Raw genomic sequence first — 21166 nt, forward strand, 5'->3', positions numbered from 1 at the left:
TGGCATGGTTTTATTTCAGTTAGCCTAATAGCTGGTTTGTTTAAATGCTGGTTGTCTGGGACAGGTCTGCTTGCTGTCCCCAGAGTCAGAACTAAACAGGGGGAAGCAGCGTTCAGTTTTTATGCTCCACATATCTGGAACTAACTCCCAGAAAACTGCAGGTCCACCACAACTCTCAGTTGCCTTTCTTTAAATAATTGTTAATTTCTTATACTGCACTGTCAATTTTATCCTCGTCTTTTATGTAGTGGTATTTTTGAACAGATAACGGACATATTTCTGAGAATTTCTCCAACGCGGGTGTGACATAGATTTTATGATAACATCTAAAAGAAAACAGTTGGAACTGTTTAGGATTTTGCAAAGTTTGCCTTGATTAAACTAAGCCTTATAGCGACGGCTATATTGTAGGCAAAGAGAAGTACTTCCACTCTTGTTATGGGTAACAAGAGTACAAAGTCACATGTTCCTGCGGGGCCCGTGGTGGATGAGATGGTAAAGAAATATGGTCCTGCCTATTTAAATTGTTTTAAACTGCTTTTAATGTTAACATTTTTTTTTAATCTTTTTTTTTTTTTTTTAAACTGATCTGATCTTTAATGTTTTATGTAAAGCCCTTTGAATTGTCCTGTTGCTGAAATGTGCTATACAAATAAAGCTGCCTTGCCTTTGTCAGTTTTCCTGGCATTTTACCTCCTCTTGTGATCATTTAGTGGATATTTTTACATAATTCTATTGAAAAGTGAACACCAAAAATAGCGCCTGTATAATCTCCTTTGAAAATGTTCACCAATGCAAACACCAGTTGCCTGCAGCTATGGCAAATTCGTGCCTGAAACATCCTGAATGCAGCATAACAAGATGTTGATTTCTAATAACTATGCATTGCTGCAATCATCGACTGGGTCGACAGCTACAGCTGACACAATCATTTGATTGAAAGTACATGTTTATTAAATGTTAACTGTGTGCGCAGTCCTTGTGTGAGCTATGTCGAGACAATTTATTTTTTTACTATACTTGGGGTCCGAGTTATACGGTGGCCGACAGGGTCAAACGCCCTGCAACTTAAGAAAACACATGCAAATAGACAAAACACAAGCAAATTAAGAAAAACAACTTCATTCATTTGACAACACATGCGCAGCATTCAGCAAACGCGCTGCAAATGCACACAACACAACCAAATACATAAACGCACTGCAAATAAAAAATGATGCAAAAGGAAAAGCACACAAACCCCGAAAAAAGAAGCGATGCAAAAAGAAAAACAACTTCATTCATTTGACAACACATGCGCAGCATTCAGCAATGTTGGTTGTGTTGTGTGCATTTGCAGAGCGTTTGCTGAATGCTGCGCATGTGTTGTCAAATTAATGAAGATGTTTTCTTAAATTGCTTGTGTTTTGTCTATTTGCATGTGTTTTCTTAAGTTGCAGGACGTTTGCCCCTTTTCGGCCACCGTAGCTTCATGACTTAGATTCATGAAGCAGAACACTTCAAACAGCAATACCACCAAAAAACTAGAAAATGTACCTCAATCCTCTATTCTTGTGCCATCAGAGTCACCTTCCGATGCTTTTTCCATCATCTTTCCTTTACCTTTTATTTCAGTTTCATTATGTGTTAGCATCAGAAACAAATATTTCTGGCTTTAAAAGAAAGTCTACAATTCAGTGCAGGCTGAATGTTCTGCACTGAACTGAACTGTGCACAATTCTCTGAGCACAGGTGCCACAGTGGTATACCCTTTAAAAACATCTCTAAACAAAATCTTGTTTCGATGTGGGAATCGGCTTATTTAGAAAACCTTGCCACCTCTCATAGTTGAGATTATATCTCGTGAAGGCTTAGACACAAAAAGAGGAAATGCTTTTACCCCCCTATTTTCCAGAGAACACAATGGTCTGATCTCTCATCCTCTTAACAAGAGTGAGCTGAGGCTCTGAGTGCAATATCAAACCGGCAGCTCATCCTCCCAGCTCATGTTGCCATGGCGATAATGGTAGAATCCATAGTCTCCTGTTTGCCATGTTGGTAATTCGGTTATTTTAGCGTGAGAGACAGACCTTGTGAATGATACAGCCGAGCTGCAGAGAGACCACAATGAAACAGGGAATTGAATTCTAATGATAAATGTGTTCACTCACTGCATTCAGCGTGATTGAAAGCTACAGAGAGAGTGAGGAGGTGTAAATGGAGGGGCTTAGAAATAACACATTTCAAACTCCATGAATCGCCTTTATATCTTCTCGTTATCTACGCACATTCCACATTGACCGCAAGCACAAAACTCACACCTTTTTACTAGGATACGATATTTTAACGATTCTTAAGTCACGATACGATATTATTGCGATTTTAAACATATTGCAATATTCTGCGATATATTGCAATTTATAACCTTTTTTCCAACTTAAATTTATATCCAATTTCAAATTGTGTCCCCCGAAAGGAAACTTTGTCAACATCTGTTTTATCTAAAAAGATACATTTCTCTGTTTGTTCATCTTACTTCAAGTTTATTGCTGCAAAATGGGATTGTCAAGCAAACAAACCAACACATATATAATAAAAGATTGATTCTTGGCGTCTGTGTATCGACAGAGTATTGCCCTAGAAAATATTGCGATACTATGCTGTATTGATTTTTTCCCCCCACCCCTAGGAACTACTCCTGTCAACAAATAGTCTGACACATAACCCTCTATAAAACCACAACTTGGCATTTTTATACTTTCTGTTTCATACAGATTAAACAAACAAGATAAAACAAGGTAATTGTTGAGTTTTAGAGGTGCTGGTAGGTGGATTGTATTACCATTGAGGGCCATGCTAGCTATTTCTCCCTCATTTCGGTCTTTATGCTAAGCTAAGCTAATCAACTGCTGGCTCCAGTGGTATCGATCTTCTCATCTAACTCTCGATAAAAAAATCCAATAAGTGTATTTAAAAAACGTCTAAACTATTCCTTTTTAAAGCTTTAATTGGTCCTTTCTAAATGAATAAAGGTAGAACAAATGAATATAGTGGCAGCACTGTCAATGTATTGCTACACAAAGTGAGAGCTGAACAGTTATCACATTACATGTCATTTAGCTGATGCTTTTATCCAAAGTGACTTGCAATTGCTATATATGTCAGAGGTCACACACCTCTGGAGCAACTATGGTCTTGTTCAGGGACACATTGGTTGATGTATCACAGTGGGAATCAAACCCACATCTCCCACACCAAAGGGATGTGTCATATCCACTACGCCATCACCACCATCAAGCCACAATTTAATTTGATTGAACTGAGTTGCAGACAACCCTAAACAGCTCTTTAAAGAGATGTTGCATTTGCTGAAAACAGATTAGTTTGGGGCCACGCTGGAAACAAGAGACACCTTTCAGCACTGAAGAAATGCACTGACATTAAGATTGATGCTTTTACTGACATAACCACAGCAAAAATCTTTTCCACCAATGGCCCATTTCTTGTATAACGAATTAAAATCCAATTACAAATACTTATTACCGTAAACAAACACCACATTAGCATCAAATATGCAAATGAGTGAGTATCATATAACTCAGTGTGATAAATCACTTTGCATTAGATGAGAGGGACCCACTGATGTGTCAGTAACATCCTTTCTTTTGTTCACTCTGAATGTGTGGAAACCACTCAGCACAGTTATTTGCAGCAAATATTGTGTCTGAGGGCTGTTATTTGCAGGAAATATAATTCCCATTAAATATTCATTCATAAACCAATGTACCAGACACATTCTTTTCATCCTATTTGGTTCAGCAGAAATACCAGCTCGCACATAAAGATGACTCAGAAATGGGTTGTGGTTTCTTTTGGGTCCTTGCAATTAAGTCTGAACTGGTATATGCTGCAAACCAGAGACTTAAAAAAAAAAAGTGCCACTTCAAAGTGGCTGTCAAACAGGAGCTGACAGTACTGTAGGGAGAGGCTATAATTTAAAGTTCTTGAGAAGCAATGCCTTATGTGTTCTTAAGGTATCACTGTTAGTTTGAGATATATTCACAATATTCAGTGGCAGGATACAACAGGGAAAATCAGAATAGTTTGTACTGATGAAGCCCATATAAGTTGCCAAAGAAGAGTGGAGGCAGGAGCAAAAAAGATATTTAAGAATTATTTTTTTTAGAGTTAAGTAGCACAACAGAGCATTTGCGTTTCAGAGGTCTTAAATGTTTTATGAAGATTGTTAACTGAATTGTGGGGTTCCACAAAACAGTTTAAAAACCCATATTGAATTTCCCCTTTCTTGAATTTCCCCTTGGGGATCAATAAAGTATCTATCTATCTATCTATCTATCTATCTATCTATCTATCTATCTATCTATCTGTCTATCTGTCTGTCTGTCTGTCTGTCTGTCTATCTATCTATCTATCTATCTGTCTATCTATCTGTCTGTCTGTCTGTCTGTCTGTCTGTCTGTCTGTCTATCTATCTATCTATCTATCTATCTATCTATCTATGGGTTTAATATGTACAAACGAGTCGCAGCCATGCTACAGTAGAAGCTCTGTTAGATATCAACTTGCGAACATGCTTACAACTGCTAACATGTTAATAATGTTTACCATGTTGACCATCTTAGTTTTGTGTCTTAGCATGCAAACATTTTTAAATTGGCACCAAACACAATGTATTGCTGAGGCTGATAAGCACATAATTAGTGCAGGTCATTTTGTCATAAATCAAAGCATTTGACAAACAAAAGGTTTGACCAGTCTATGGCACTAGTTGAAAAGTCAGAGATTACCAATATTACAATGCATCTTGACATGAATGCAAATTTTAATTCAATCCATCCAATAGTTGTGGGGACATTTCAGTGAAAACCACAAATGTCAACCTCACGGTGGCACGAGAGGAAGAGTCAGGGGATCACCAAAGTCAGTAGGATTTATCCTCTGAGGACCATAAACCTCTGTAAAAGATTTCATGGCAATCCATGTGATAGTTCAAGATAGTACCAAAGTGGTAATCCGACCAACCTGCAGGACCATCATAAGAGCCACGCTGCTAGAGTGGCTAAAAAGCACACCGCTAATAACTCTTTCAGAAGTCTTTTTCTAATCCTGCATTGACATAACTGATTGAAATAAGGCCCAGAAAGTATTGTACATAAATGAAAAACATATTCTTTGAAAATAATGGGAACACATAAGTCCAGAATGACTATTATGTGGATAGAAAGCTGCTAGTCTCATTAAGTCTGGTTGCTGCTCTCGCCAAGTGAAAGGAAGGAAAGTGTCTTTTCACTTTACATCAGCGTCAAAGTGCTTTGACGAAAACACCATTAAAGCGAAGTTGCCGGACAATGGTTGCACCTAAAGTACTGCTGGCTGTCTCTAATGTTAGTCTTATGTCACCTGCCTGGGGACTGCAGATGAAAAGTAGTTATTTGTACTAATTCTGTCATATACATGTTTTTTTATACAACAATGTTCATAAATATGCATGGTCCCTATCAAATAAACCAGTAAAATAAATAAAAATGGACTTAAAGAGTCCCCCTTTTTATGCCGGGTGGAAAGTGGTGGTTTCCTTAGGTGCACAGAGGGAATTTGTCATATGTACCAATGTGATTTTTGTGAAGTCACAGAATTTACCAGAATGCCTTTTAGTAATGGGTTGCCTTTGGTACATTTCACAGCAAATGGTAAAAAATAGATCCATCCCTACATGTCATGATGAATAGAATACATCTTTGCAGTAGTTCTGGCAATCAAGAGGTTATAGGTGGTCTATAAACAGACTTGTAAAATATCCCTGCCAACACCACTGTATGTTCCTCCTGTAAATCTCCCCGACACTTAAGCCTCCACATGCATTAGTATTCATGAAAGCATTTTATTTTTTGATGTATATTTATACAATATAACAAACATCAGACCAGTGTTAGCTATACAGTATAGTCATTATAATAAGTTAATATGCATTTTTCATGTGCTTCATACAGCAGGCTTGTGTGCTCAAATCCAGTCTGTCATGTTTGCACCCACTGGTTCTTTGAACATACTGGGAGCAGATATACACAGCCAACAGACAACTGTATTTGATTAACAGTGTTGCAAAAAAATGATTGGTCCTATTTATTTCTTCCCAGTAATGACGTAGTATATCGCAATATTGTTTTTAACTTCATAACATAATATTTTAACATTATTACATGTTACGTCAACAAGTTATTTAAATTAAATAGCTTATGAATTGACTTTCTTTTTTTCTTTTTTTTTTTTTACAATTAATCCAGTATGTTTATGTAGATGTCAATTTTTGCTTTGCAACAGCTGCTGCCAGCGGGAGATGACAGAATAGTATTGTAATTACAGACTGACAGTAAGGACATTTAAGTTCAAAAAAGAAGAAAGGTCCAAGGCATAGCCAAGGCTTTTTAACTTTTTGCAAGAAAAGTGCCTTGGACCTCACCTTTTTGAACTTTTGTGTTTCCTTCCAAGAACACCTTCATGATTTGTTTGAACTTCTGAGCACTCTAGACTTTTTTTTCTTCTAAATACATTTAAGGATGGCAGAAAAAATTGGGTGCTTTGACAATAGGGCTGCACAATGTATTGTTTTTTTCATCAACAGGCACAAAATACACATTGCGAAAGGCTGCGACATATCGCAAAAGATTATAGATTTTTTGTGTTAGTTGAAAGAGAATATCAGTAGAAAACTACACTTTAAAATGTTAAATGCCATTCTTTTTTAGTGGTGCCGTTTATGTCCAATTCAATGTTCAATTTGGTCAATAAAAGAACATTGGAAATTATTTCCTTACATTTGTTTTAAATACAATCAGCAGTTTGTTGTATTTTAGCAGAATACTGAAAGCAATTGAAATGCAGAAATGAGTACACTTTATCATCTGTTAATTTATTGCAAGTAATATCGTTATCGCAATATTCAACAGCGTTATCACATATTTTCCTCATATTGTGCAGCCCTATTTGACAAGTGCAGAAACCTATTATTTTCATATACTTCATAGAAAGATAAGAACATCACAGAGAGATCTCTGCCCAGGTCAGAGTCACTCTGTTCACTTGCTATTAATAAGTTAAGTAAGTCCATTATAATTTACACAAAGGACTTTTACTGGTAGACTGGCTCCTCCCATTGCTGGACCTTCCCTACAGTTTGCTGTTGCTGTTCGCCCTTCTGATAGCTCATTCACATCTAGCATTACCTGATAAACTACATTCATGTTAGCGATGAAAAGGAAGATGATGTCATCCGACAGGGCAGACATTTGAGGAAGGTACTAATGTCCACCTTAGCAGCGTTTTCTGTATAGCACTGACATCATGAGTGACTGTAGCTGGGCATTTTGATAAAGAAAAAATATTTGGAGATTTTCTACATTATTTACTGTACTGTAAATACTGGGGAAAAAAACGTTGGCTGGAATTGCCTCCACCAGGCTCTTCACAGACCGTTCCACAACTCATTGAATACCAACGCGTTGTCACGGCGTAGGCGTCGGATACAGACGCTCAGGGACCTCACATGCACTAACATGCACGCGTGGCCGGACCGGCTATCGAAACAAGTAAACAGAGAAGCATTCTCTGTTTAGGACGCATTACTCCATTAACACCATATCTTTGCATAGCAAATATTTGTTTGCTGCTACATTAAAGTGCTGAATGGCGAGTACCGCTCAGTTTTAATGTGTGTATTCCATTAGCATTCAATGCTGAACGGTTTAGCCATCCAAAGTTCTGATCCACCACTGTCAACAAATTCATTCTGTAAGCAAAAGCTTTCATTTTTCAGGGGATGAATTTGATATCAGTGACAGTAAGTTCCTTGATATGGAACATTTTAATGAATGCAAACACTGGGAACGACATGGCTTTCGTTGGCAGTGATTATTCCATACAGATTGTTTATACTTGGGATGTGGTTACTGTAGCTTGGCGTTTTAGGTTATGTTTGCACATAATGTCACTACAGTAAGTGGTATCCTTTTAGTCCTAAACCCATCCACCAGGAATTTGCTTGTGGATAATGTAAAACAGGTGCAGAGAGAGAAATTATCCCAAGAGACAGAATATTTCCATCAGAAAGGACCTGAGGGTCTTTTGTTAAATATGGTGGCTGTCAGTCGCTCAGCCATGTTGGAAAGTGATTAGGGTTTGAGAATGTTGAATAACTTAATCTTTAATAATCTACAATTTTTAGTCTTGATTTATCGCTGTACCTTTTAGCTGAAGCACAGTCATATTGAAATACATTTAACCTTCAGTTATTTCCCATTTACCTCCTGTGGAGATAATACCTTAGTAATTATAACCCTCAGCAGGGCTCCAAAACCTAAACAATTTAAAGGCTTAATATCCAACAAAATCCTCGACAGGACTAAGCTTCAGGCTAACGTTAATGGAAGGTCTGGCAGAGCATTCGGGTGTACCCTTAAATTTACTGCCCCCTCTTTTTTACTAATACACAATAAAGTATCCACATTGTTGGATACTTCCTTCTCAATTTGCAAACACAAACTCAGAAAACCCTGAGGAAATTGTTATCCCAGTTGTTGGCCACCTGAGACTTTAGAGAATTAATTGGGATAGAAAATTGCCACTGGTATTGCAGCATCTACTGGAAGCTGGGTGTCCCAGTAAGCCCCAGGTGAATGTACTGGTACTTTTACTTTAATTATAAAATACTGAGGTTTCATGTAAGCTCTCTGCAAGGCAGGACAGTGGCCTTAGCAACAGGTGTCTCTTGCTGTGGCTGCATCATTACAATTTTGATATGGAGTGTGGTGCCTAAAGTGATGGGTGTATTGTGCCTATTGTGTTCCATAACACTGTCCTGGATACCTAATTTGCCTCAAGTAGCATGCTTCAGAGGGAGAGCAGTAACTCCTGCAACTGGCAACCAGACTGATAACAAAAACCTAAAGCTAAAGTCTAAAGCTTTAGACTGCAGATGATTTTATATGTCTTGATTTTTGTCTTGTGTTGCTTTTGTATATTTTGTTCTTATGTTGACCTAACCTAACTTTCAGATATATAAGCCAACCAAACATTGAATTGCCAGTTTATTGTTCCTGTAATACACAGTAGGGCCTCTAACTGGAAACTGTGGTATGCCAAGAATAGTACGTACTGTATGCATACTGTATGTAATTTATGCTCGTAAAAACCCATACTTTACTAACTTGAATAACCATGGCACTGTTGCCAGCTCTGGAATTAAAATGGCTGTTGAGTGTGTGACGAGAAATTTACAAAAAAAAAATATATATATATATATATATAATTTGATTGTCGGTTCTAGCTTGGAGTTTGCCCAATCGACAGGAGTTCAGAAGGCCAACACAAAGAAAGCGCAAGTTGAGGGACATCCGGATAAACCTCCGGCGGCACCAGAACTATCCCGTAAATGAAACGTCAATATAGACTAGCCTAAACCTTTACCAAACCTTAATCATATTGTTATCACATCATTAATCTTGCATTGCCAGACCTATCTCCATAAGACTGTGTCAGCGCTTGAGTATGGCCTGGCTACACCACTTTGAGCTTGTCTGTAGCTCTTAAACCAATCATTTACAGTATACAAACATTTAATAAATGATTGTCGACAACTAAAATCTTTCCTGTGGGCACCCGTAACAGGAGGCTGGTGTATACACCGATAGTGACAATATAGTAAAACAAAGTTGGAATAAAATGTCTTCATAGTGTCACCGTAATGTCTTCCCTATAGTGGTCAATGTCTTCCCTACAGTGGTTAGTATACTATATGGAAGGAGAAAAGTGGGCTTCCTTGGAATAAAGAGTAATTAAACATTCGTACAACACACAAGTCATCCTGTCTCATCCACAGCTCTTTATTGTTGTTTTTCTCTCTTATAATTCAGACCTAGCCTCGGGGGAAGATACTGCTTTGGCCGTGTTTGGCCAACTTAACTATCTCTGACGGGTTCACAGCGACTGCAATTAACCTTTCTTCTCACAGGGGTCGTAGGAGACAAAACATACACAGAAACCCAGGATACATGGCCTATTGGAATAGATATGTTACTTTGCTCCTGTCCTTTGCCTGGACACTGCAGAGTATCATCCAATAAAACACAACGTCAGGTTCATTTGACAGGATTATTGCTAGGCAGTGATTATAACAGATAAGTGCTAAGCTGTGGGCAGTAGGGTGTATCATATACATGTTATCAAAACATTTTCAATATTAAATTAAAGCCAAAAAAGAATTAATCCTTTCCTGACTGTGCCTAACAATTGTAGATAAAATAATCCAAACAGCTCTTGGAAGAGAAGTAAACCACCCTCAAAGGCTATTCTGCAGTATCCATTGCTATATTGCCAATAGCAAGCAACCATCTGCATTTCAAAATATTTCTTTGTAAGAATTGTGATTAGTTTTTGTTTATTATTTTGCTGCTGCGCAGGCTTGGCATTATTACATGTGGATGTCATGCTTGGCAATAAATTCTCCCTCCAATGAATTCTACATTCGGAAAACAAATCCGCTGGTTGTAATATATTAGGAAACCTGTTATTCACAAAGCAGTAATGTCAACACAGAAACAATGTATTGTATAGAGTTATAGAGCTCAGATGAAACTATTTTGAAACCGTCCTTAATTATGTTAGAAGTACAAATAGACACAATGCAGTTGCAACACTTCTGTTGACACGTATCAAAACAAAAGTGCAATATTTTCAGCAGAAGGGAGGATTTTTAACAATAACTTATACAGTACATTTAGAGACCCAGGATCATATTACACCTTGTCAAATTAATTCATTTTATTCAATTAAGCCCTCGAGTCCATGCTATTTCTCAAACTACTTTTTTTTATTAAAGATATTATTTTTTAGCATTTTAGGCCTTTATTTGTGACAGGACAGCTTAGACATGAAAGGGGAGAGAGAGGGGGAATGACACGCATCAAAGAGCCGCAGGTTGGAATCGAACCTGTGGCCGCTGCGTCAAGGACTGAGCCTCTGTATATGGGCTCGCACTCTACCAGGTGAGCTTCCCAGGCGCCCTCAAAGTACTTTTTTTATGCACGCCAGCAGCATGGAAGGCAATGTCAGTCTGTCGGTCGGTCTGTTTGGTCCAGACTGAAATATTTCGACAACTATTGCATGAATTGCCATGAAACTTTGTACGGACATTCATGGTTCCCAGACCATGAATCAAAATTACTTTGGTGATCCCCTGGCTTTTCCTCTCGCACCACTACAATGGTGAATTGCTTTGTTTTTATTGAAATATCTCGAGAACTATTGGATGGGTTGTTATGAAATTTGGTACAGATATTCATGGTCCCCAGAGGATGAGTTGTGATGATTTTGAACTCATGGCTTTTCCTCTAGCGCCATCATCTGGTCAAAAGTTAATTTTGTCCAATACTGTCGATTCCCATCAGCCTCAGCTTGTGTTCAGTGCCAATTAGCAAGTGTTAGCATGCTAAACTAAGATGATGAACATGATAAACATTAAACCTGCTTGACTTCCGCATGCTAGAATAATGACTATAGACTGTTAAGTCTTGTAAACTATTTTATAGTTTGGGGGCAAATATTTTTGTAGGAATTCATTATTGTTAATATAATGTTCTTAAAAGTTAACAAGCAATATTACTTTAATTTGTAATAGGGATGCACCGATCCTATCCTGATATTAGCTATTGGGCTGATACAATGGGGCCTATCTATTCAATTCAATGTTTATGTCTGATTACATGTGCGCGTACGACATCATTCCTCCTCATCCCGCCGGTAGACTGCATAGCTGAGAGAGCTAGTTTGTGACTTAATTGTTATTTAATGTTTACATTTTGTTCTCATTTTACTGTATGTAATTGTATTGTTTTACACTGGAATTTTAATTCCTGTTGAAGTTTTGACCAATTTGTTGCTGCATTCAAAATGTTTACATTTGAATTGCAATTCCTGTTAATTTTCAAGATTTTCTTTTACCAAGTTGCTGGTGCATGATCTATTATTTTTTAACAATTCTGTAAATGTAAGTCACATAAGAGAATGATCCCAGTCACTTCCACACAGTGAGGCATACAGCTTATTGATCGAGGTCAAGGTAAACTTTATTATCCCACAAGGAGAAATTCATGTGGTCATTCATTACGCATCCTTGTCACAACATATTCTCTAAACATATAGACACCACAGACAAGCCAATAAGCATGTATAGAGAAGAGAATAACAATACTACAGAAATGACAATGACAGAAGTCAACAATAACAATACAAAAAAAAATAAACAATACTACAAAAAGACAAGCCGACATCTGACGTTTACGATACGAAAAGAAAAAGACTAATATTATCAGGTAGCTAAAATTTTTAATTTTATCACACTGGCATTGATCAGTACATCAATCGGGCGATAGCCAAAGCCCACGTATTGTAAAAGGGCTACTAAAAGATGGATTGGTGCATCCCTAACTTGTAGCTTAATCTGTGTTAAATAAGTAAGGGGTCTATAAAATGGGATGTAGGAATGTTTTGCAAAGCACCCATGCATTTAAGGATTAAAATACTTTTGTTAAAGGGAACAAACTTCAATAAACACTTCATAAATGAAATGTAATAATCGACAATGACCCCATTTTCCTGCCTGAATTATTTTGGATATTTGCTTTGCTTTTCTTATACAGCAGCTAGTGCCTCTGAAGCTAAATGATTACATTCCTCTCCTCATTACATCTCTCCTGAAGGGCAGATTTTCAAGTCAATGCTGCCACATCCATTCTAACTTTTCCCGTCTGCAAAATGAAAGGTTTCAATTAAGTTGACTTCAGTGAGCTCCTGCACCGATAGATGGGCATTAGGGACACACTGTTCCCTCCTCTGTCATTTTTAGGACTGCCAGGGCGTGTCCCAAACAGTGTGGTCAGCTATCTTCCTCCTAGAATGTAAAGAGGCAAAACTTCTTTGCCAGCTGCACAAGTAGAGTCTGGCAGGGATTAAAAAATTGTGTTTAAATGTTCACATATTCCACAGAAGTTTGGCTGCACCACAACTAATGCTTGGTAAAGTATATCTTATATGCTATAATAACTCCATTTTCTTCTTTTCCACCACATTTGTATTGTAGGGAACTTTAATTTCACACTATCCTCACCTCAGTGGGTCATAAAGGCTAGACTGCCTAAGCAGGTGGACATGGTTGGCTCTGTTAGACGGTCACTGCGAAGATTTGAGCTCTGTCAATCAGCGCCTGCATCAATGTGAGGGATCCTCTGGCGGTAGTGATTGATTTGGAGGTCTATCTCATCTTAGACCTCTGAGTGTTTTCTCCACTTGGAGCCATGGGTTATAAACCGTCGCGAATCCCTTAAAATTGTTTTTCTCTTCACCATCAGATAGAGGGAGACTGGGGTTTTGTTTGCCATTACATTTTAATAAGACAGATGAGAGAGAGAGGGGCAGAGGGTTTTCAAGAGGAAAATAAATCATCAGAGACCTGGCTGACTGTGGGCCATATTGCGAATGAATCAATGGACTATTAGAGCCCGAAGCCAGGCATACAAATGCATCTATCTTGAGCTAAGAGATACAGAGGTCAGACATGACACTGGAAAGATGTGTGCTCCCGTCAGATCTGTGGCGATACTGTTGTCATGCCTCTTCTGGCAGAGTTAAGCCTTTGTTTTTAATGGCACCATACGTCAATGTGGACATAACTGTCAACCACCCACCACTGCCACGACTGGCGATGTTTCATCACTATTGCATCACAGGGAAAATACATTCACAAGCATTTTGCTTGCATATCTGAATACAATGTGCCATTAACTCCATTCTATCTGCAGTGGGTGCAGATTTGCATCATTCCTTTTTCTGAGCTAAGAATGAAAGAAATCTCCAGAGACAGCAGGATTTCAAAAACAACGAAAAAAAACCTAATAATTGGCTTACTGTATATAAACAGATTTAAACCCCCCTCTTTTTGTGGTAGAGAGTTGGTCAGGATGAACGGTGGGCCTAAGCGTCAGACTTTGACACCAGACAGCGGGGTTTGACTCTCAAGTCCTGCATGTGTTTGGTTTTAGGCAACAAAAGCATTGGTTGAGTTGGGGACAATTTGTGGTTTCGGTTCAATGTTGAACCTGCAACAACTGATTCTTTTTGGCCAAAACACGGACATATTATTGCTACCTACGCTGATATGGTGATCATGTTACCAAGCAGCTGCTATTTATAATTTACATCCAACAGATATACTGACACACAAACATGTATATGGAGTTGTGTTTTGTCCACCTGATGGATGAAATCCAATATTCACTTTACTTATAGCACTGTTTTTGGTCTCAACATAATTTTGTTTGTCAGTTAGTCTCTAACTGTATCTGTCTGCTGTTTGGGGCTGAGCAGGTTGTGTACAATGGGTTTTAAGAGATTTTTTGCAGAAAAAGCTGCCTTCTACGGCTGAAAACTATACTACTAGAGTTGTAACAATTCCAAATTTTGCTGTACAATTAATTGTTTTAGAAATAATTGTGATTAACAATATAACTGTCTATTCTGGTCAAAAACATTTATTGTATTTACTGTATCCCCCTTGTCATTTCTGTTGCTATGATGTGTGGGGTCAAGTGCCAACAACCAACAATTGAAATAATAAAAATATTTAGTCTGACCAATAATCACTTATATAATTACAATTTGACATATCTAAACAAAATCAACAACTACCAGCCATACGCCTTAAGACCTTAGCTAATGTTAGCAATTCATTTAGACAAAGATAAACAAACGGTTAAACAAAGAAACGTATTATGTAATAACTATTACAGGCCTATATACTACCGTACAAATGTAATTCAGGTGGCATCACGTTTCTCTCAAAACACATTTGCTGTTTGGGATTCAAAGTTTATACATGCAATTTCTAGGCGACACGGTTGCAAATTCATCAGGTGTACTTGTCGTTAGGCAGTCAGATGTCAACTTGGTGTCGGAGAGGAAAGGTCGCTCGGATTTTAAAATGCATTTGACAGGTGCCATACATTAATACCATTCATTACCATTAATCATCACTGTGTCACAAGTAATTACTGCATTGGAAACGACCAGCCCTGGTAAACCCACTAATGAAGGTTAATGTGCTCGGCTGCCGTCATTCTTCTGCCGGCATTACACCAACAATCACAATCTCTATCAACAATGTGCTCTCGAGCTTTTTACTGTAACAATGCCATCATTGTGCAACTGCTGTCTCTCATTTCATGCAACAATGAAGGGCAGACAATATTGCAGTCACCCTTTTGTCCATAATGACATGCCACAGTATTGCCTAGTGACCAAGACACAAAGCAACGTATCTGTTTGTAATGTAAAATCTACTGAGGGGATTTTTCTGTTGGAATAGCAAAGAGCTTATTTACATTTCACTCCTATGACTGGCGTTAATCCTGGTGTAAGACACATGGGGACAGGTTAATATTGATTAAACCGTCTTCGAAGGTGGTTTGAGACCCAATATAGCTGCAAGTCGGCCATGTGTATATGGAATTGTTTTTTATGTTTGCCAGATCATGTAATCCGTCTTTGTTTTCCTGGGCTACATGCAAATCAGGGTCTGTATAGTCTAGATCCACGACGTTCCACTTCCGGGATTGCTCTGTTGCTGCAGGAAATTCTGTCGAATGTCACTCTTTACGGCCGGATGTCCATTACCTTCCGCTTTCTTTGTGTTTGAATTTTAAACTCCGGTGGATTGATGAGGATTATGGTTGACTGCTCCTCAGATCTCTGCAGGGTAAATCCAGACAGCTAGCTAGACTATCTGTCCAATCTGAGTTTTCTGTTGCACGACTAAAACAACCTTTGAACGTACACATGTTCCACCAAAACAAGTTCCTTCCTGAGGCTATTTTGCAGCGGCACCGTGGCTCCGTCCGGCGCTTAGCGCCACCCAAGGCAATTGTGATTGGTTTAAAGAAATGCCAATGAACCAGAGCACGTTTTTCACCCATCCTGTAATGCTGTGTGGACTAGCCAGACCCTCCTCCGCAACGCTGTGGAGGAAGGTCTGGCAATGCAAGACTAGGGTCTGTACTACTCTATTCCAGAGGTTTGTGATAATAATGTAAAATACAGTTCAGCAGTCAACAATTTGGATAGCAAACTAACAAGTATGCAGAAACTAACACAAACACATGCATGGATTGGCTAATAGCAGATGATATTATTACCTCACCCATTCTGATCATTTAATGGTCAAACTGATCACGGATCAGATACACAACAACAACAACAACAATAGCTATGTGTGCCTTCTGTATGATCGTATGTGTTAAAACTGCAGGACTTTTTTCCTGTTGTCCCTGTTGCTCGAGACACAAAGAAAAGTGTAATTCCAGTGTAATTTAGCTGCAGTCATCACAGGAGACAGATGGGACAGACTCTGTACAGGATATTTCCACAGACTGCCTATTGACGTAATTACACTTTGGGGGAGCAAAGATTGAATATGCGTCTTGGAGAGATGGGTGCATTTACACTTTTTTTTTTAAACATCTGACTAGAATGAGTCTCCAACCACATCCTGAGCTGTTTTGAGCAAATTACAATTTGTCTCAAATGCTTCTTGAGCATGCATTTGGAACAAGCAGTGCAATACAATGCATATTGCAATATATAGCATGGGAAGGCTTATGCAGTATTTATCAGCATAAGATGCTATTATTCACAGTAAATGTGAAGTTAATGTGGATAAATGAATAAATCCCTTCCGGGCACAATCTGGACACAAGATGAATGAACTGACAGATTGTTGCAACTTGTAATTATTTTATGTGATAATTATAATAATGTTTCATAATTAATTAATCTGTTGATTTCTCTGTATTAATTACTGAATAATGTACACTTTAAAATGTCAGACGATAATGGCAATTGCCCATCACAGTTTCCTAAAAGCCCAAATTGACATCTTTAAACATAATATTTCTTTTGACCAACAGTTTAAAACCCCAAAGATATTCAATTCACAATGCTATAACATAAATAGTAATATGAGTATATAACTTAAATAAGCAATTGATTTTCAGAATTGTGACATTCAGTATTTATTATCATTGAGTTGGTGATGCTGTTAGGATATCTATTGTAATCCAGCCTGTTGTGTGAAATGTTTTGGTTGCCTGTTGACTGGATAACACCACGATCACATAGTGAATGAATCTAAGTTTTCAAACATTTGTATGGCTGGCCCACTGGCCATTTCCTGTTTACATGTTTCTGTTATCTGTGTAACAAGTGAAGCATTTGTCAACAGACACAGCCCATTGCCTTGTCTGGGTGGCTGCGGGGGAAGATAAAGAGGCGCCGAGGCAGGCTCTGCCCTTCTGACAGGAGGCAAGAATAGAGGAATAGAAGCATCCTGTTTGATCTCTGAGGAGGGAGGATGCTTCCTAACTGTTGGATATACTTCTGCATACTGAGTCTGATAAAAGGATAGTGTGTGTGTGTGTGTGTGTGTGTGTGTGTGTGTGTGTGTGTGTCCATACACCAGTAAAAGAAGAACCAGTATGTTCAGACTATATTATATACATATATACATGTGTATATATATATATATATATATATATATATATATATATATATATATATATATATGTATATATATATATATGTATGTATATATATATATATATATATATATATATATATATGTATGTATATATATACAACCAAATACATAAACGCGCTGCAAATACCACAACACAACCAAATACATAAATGCGCTGCAAATATGAAACGATGCAAAAAGAAAAGCACACAAACCCCGAAAACAAATGCAACAAAAAAACGCTGCATCCAGATTACACAACGGAAGTTCTTCAGACCTCTAGAGGGAGCAGCTAGTAGAACAGCTTGATTTTCGAGAGAGAGAGAGAGAGAGAGAGAGAGAGAGAGAGAGAGAGAGAGAGAGAGAGAGAGAGAGAGAGAGAGAGGGGAGAGAGAGAGAGAGAGAGAGAGAGAGAGAGAGAGAGAGAGAGAGAGAGAGAGAGAGAGAGAGAGAGGGGAGAGAGAGAGAGAGAGAGAGAGAGAGAGAGAACGGTGTGCACCGTTGTGAAACGGTGTGCAACTGCTTTGAGATCATAGACTGTAAACATTGAGTCTATGTTTGAGATATGTTTTCTCTTGTTTGGTGGGTGTGTCTCGGCTCAGGACACAGGTGATAATCAGCAGAGACGTCTGTAAACTCGTAGTGATAAAACATTTAAAACTGCATCAGCGTTTAACGTTGACGTTTGTTTAAGCCATATTACATGAGAGGGTTTAATTTCGAGGTCCGAAAGGCGCACCACTGAAGTGTAGGCCTCCTCAAGTGTAATATTGTGATTATACAACAACAGATACCAAAAAAATAATAATAATCAATCTGTATTCATATTGTGGAGCAATTCGCTCTTGAAATACAAAAAACAGACAGGATTTCTAGTCCCTCCCTGTTTAGTAAACCAGCCGAATTACCGTGGGATTTATCAAACTGAATAAATCTCGCTCGCACATATAAACACAAAACTGCTTTGCTAACTCCATCGTGTTGTAAGTAAGACATCTGCTGAAAAAATTATTGTAGTTATTGTACATTGTACATTTAATATACAGTCTATGGACGGGAGGCATGAGACGGGAGTTCTCCAGGCTGCAGCCATACCCGACTCTAATAAAAAGGCAGAGCGCTCTCTCCCCTGTGGGTCAAAAATCAAGCTGTTCTACTAGCTGCTCCCTCTAGAGGTCTGGAGAACTTCCGTTGTGTAATCTGGATGCTGCGTTTTTTTGTTGCATTTGTTTTCGGGGTTTGTGTGCTTTTCTTTTTGCAGCGCGTATATGTATTTGGTTGTGTTGTGGTATTTGCAGCGCGTATATGTATTTGGTTGTGTTGTGGTATTTGCAGCGCGTTTGCTGAATGCTGCGCATGTGTTGTCAAATTAATGAAGATGTTTTCTTACATTGCTTGTGTTTTGTCTATTTGCATGTGTTGTCTTAAGTTGTAGGGCGTTTGCCCCTGTCGGCCACCGTACATAACAATGGAAAGCAATTCTTACCAGTGTATCTTGATTGGGAATCAAATGAATGCAAAGAAAATTACTTTATGAACTTGATTTTAAGATTTGTATTTGTTTATTATATATTTAATCTAGTTACACATTTTATCTAGAGTCAATATTAGGGTTGGGTATTGTTTGGTTTGGATACCGGTGCTAAAGCGGTACTTTTAAAACAGTACCGGTGCCTGAACCGATACTTTTTAAGAAAGTTAAAAAAAAGAAGGGTACAATTGGCGACATTAAAGAACAGCTTGTTTATTGCTAAGGCCATATGGTCAAAATTAAATGTTTAATAATAATGTAATCACTATAACAATAACTTATTTCACTAGTAAATAGCTGTTGAATGACAAAAACAACCACCAGATGGGAAAAGGACATTTAACAACAACTTTGAATGCACCACAAGGCTGTAAATTACCAGTTTCATTGAACGCACCGTCTGTGTTTTTCCGACAACAGCAGCTGCAGATTGTTACATACCGGTGTTGAATCCTCTACAGTAAAACACAGTCACACTTTACACTGTTTAGCATTAGCTGTCAGCATTGTAACCGTGTTTAATCCAGCTACTAGCTAGCGGTAGGCTAACGTTAGCTGCTGTTGAGTGTAGTGTTAACTAGCGTCACGTGCAGCGATGTTTCTGTTGCCTGTACCGTCTGTTTCAGAGCATCAGAGAGAAGTGCAGACATATCAGTGGCACCAGAATGAGGCACCGAAATCCGCGCTGCTATTCCTGCAGCAGCAGGATGTGTTACGAGGAAGTACGGCAAAATAGTAGCCTGTTAGGCACGACGCAAAGCCAAGTGAAGTGAAAATAAATTAATAAATGGCGGCATGCGATTAATACGATAAAAAAAAATTAACGCATTATGCTCGGCCCTTAATCGCATCGCGATTAACGCGTTAATGCTGACAGCCCTAATATATATATGTGTATATATATTTATATATATGTGTGTGTGTGTATGTATATATACATGTATGTATGTATATATATGTGTATGTGTGTATATACATTTATATATATGTGTATGTATATATATATATGGGCTGTCAATCGATTAAAAAATGTAATCTAATTAATTACATGCTCGGTGATTAATTAATTAAAATTAATCGCATACATAATTAACGGTGCCTGAACCGATACTTTTTAAGAAAGTAAAAAAAGAAAAGAAAAAAAAAGGGTACTAAACAACAGTTGGTGACATTAAAGAACGGCTTGTTTATTGCTAAGGCCATATGGTCAAAATGAAATGATGAATAATGTATAACAATAACAATAACTTATTTCACTAGTAAATTGCTGTTGAATGACAAAAACACCACCAGATGGGAAAAGGACATTTACAAAAACTTCAAATGCACCACGAGGCTGTAGTTTACCAGTTTCATTGAACACACCGTCTGTGTTGTTTCTCCGACGGCAGCTGCAGATTGTTACATCCCGGTGTTGAATCCTCTATAGTAAAACACAGTCACACTTTACACCGTTTAGCGTTAGCTGTCAGCATTTTAACCGTGTTTAATCCAGCTACTAGCTAGCGGTAGGCTAACGTTAGCTGCTGTTGAGTATTGTGTTAACTAGCGTCACATGCAGCGGGGTTTGTGTTTCCTGTAACGTCTGTTTCAGAGCATCAGAGAGACATATCAGTGGCACCAGATTTTTGTCTGAATGCAAACGTCAATATGGAATGGATTAATCTGCGTTAATTTTTTTAACGCGTTATTTTTTCTCAGATTACTTAATCGAAATTAACGCGTTATTTTGACAGCCCTAATATATATATATATATATATGTAGGATATATATTCACCTTTTTAATGCTGGAAAACTACAGCTACACAGCTAAAGTTTCATTCTCTGAAACAACACATAACTTTCGACATTAAAATGCTCCATTAATTCTTTTGGATAATGAAAGTGTCCTGGATGGGCTAGTAGCTCCTCTATGCAGACTGACTCCTCCCAGCCATTCAGTTGTAGAGGAAAGTCTCAGTACGTTATGGGTTTCAGTAAAGCTTTAATTCACATATGTATAACTTAAGGACTTAAA

The sequence above is a fragment of the Sander vitreus genome, chromosome 22 (assembly GCF_031162955.1).
Source record: "Sander vitreus isolate 19-12246 chromosome 22, sanVit1, whole genome shotgun sequence".
NCBI lineage: Eukaryota > Metazoa > Chordata > Actinopteri > Perciformes > Percidae > Sander > Sander vitreus.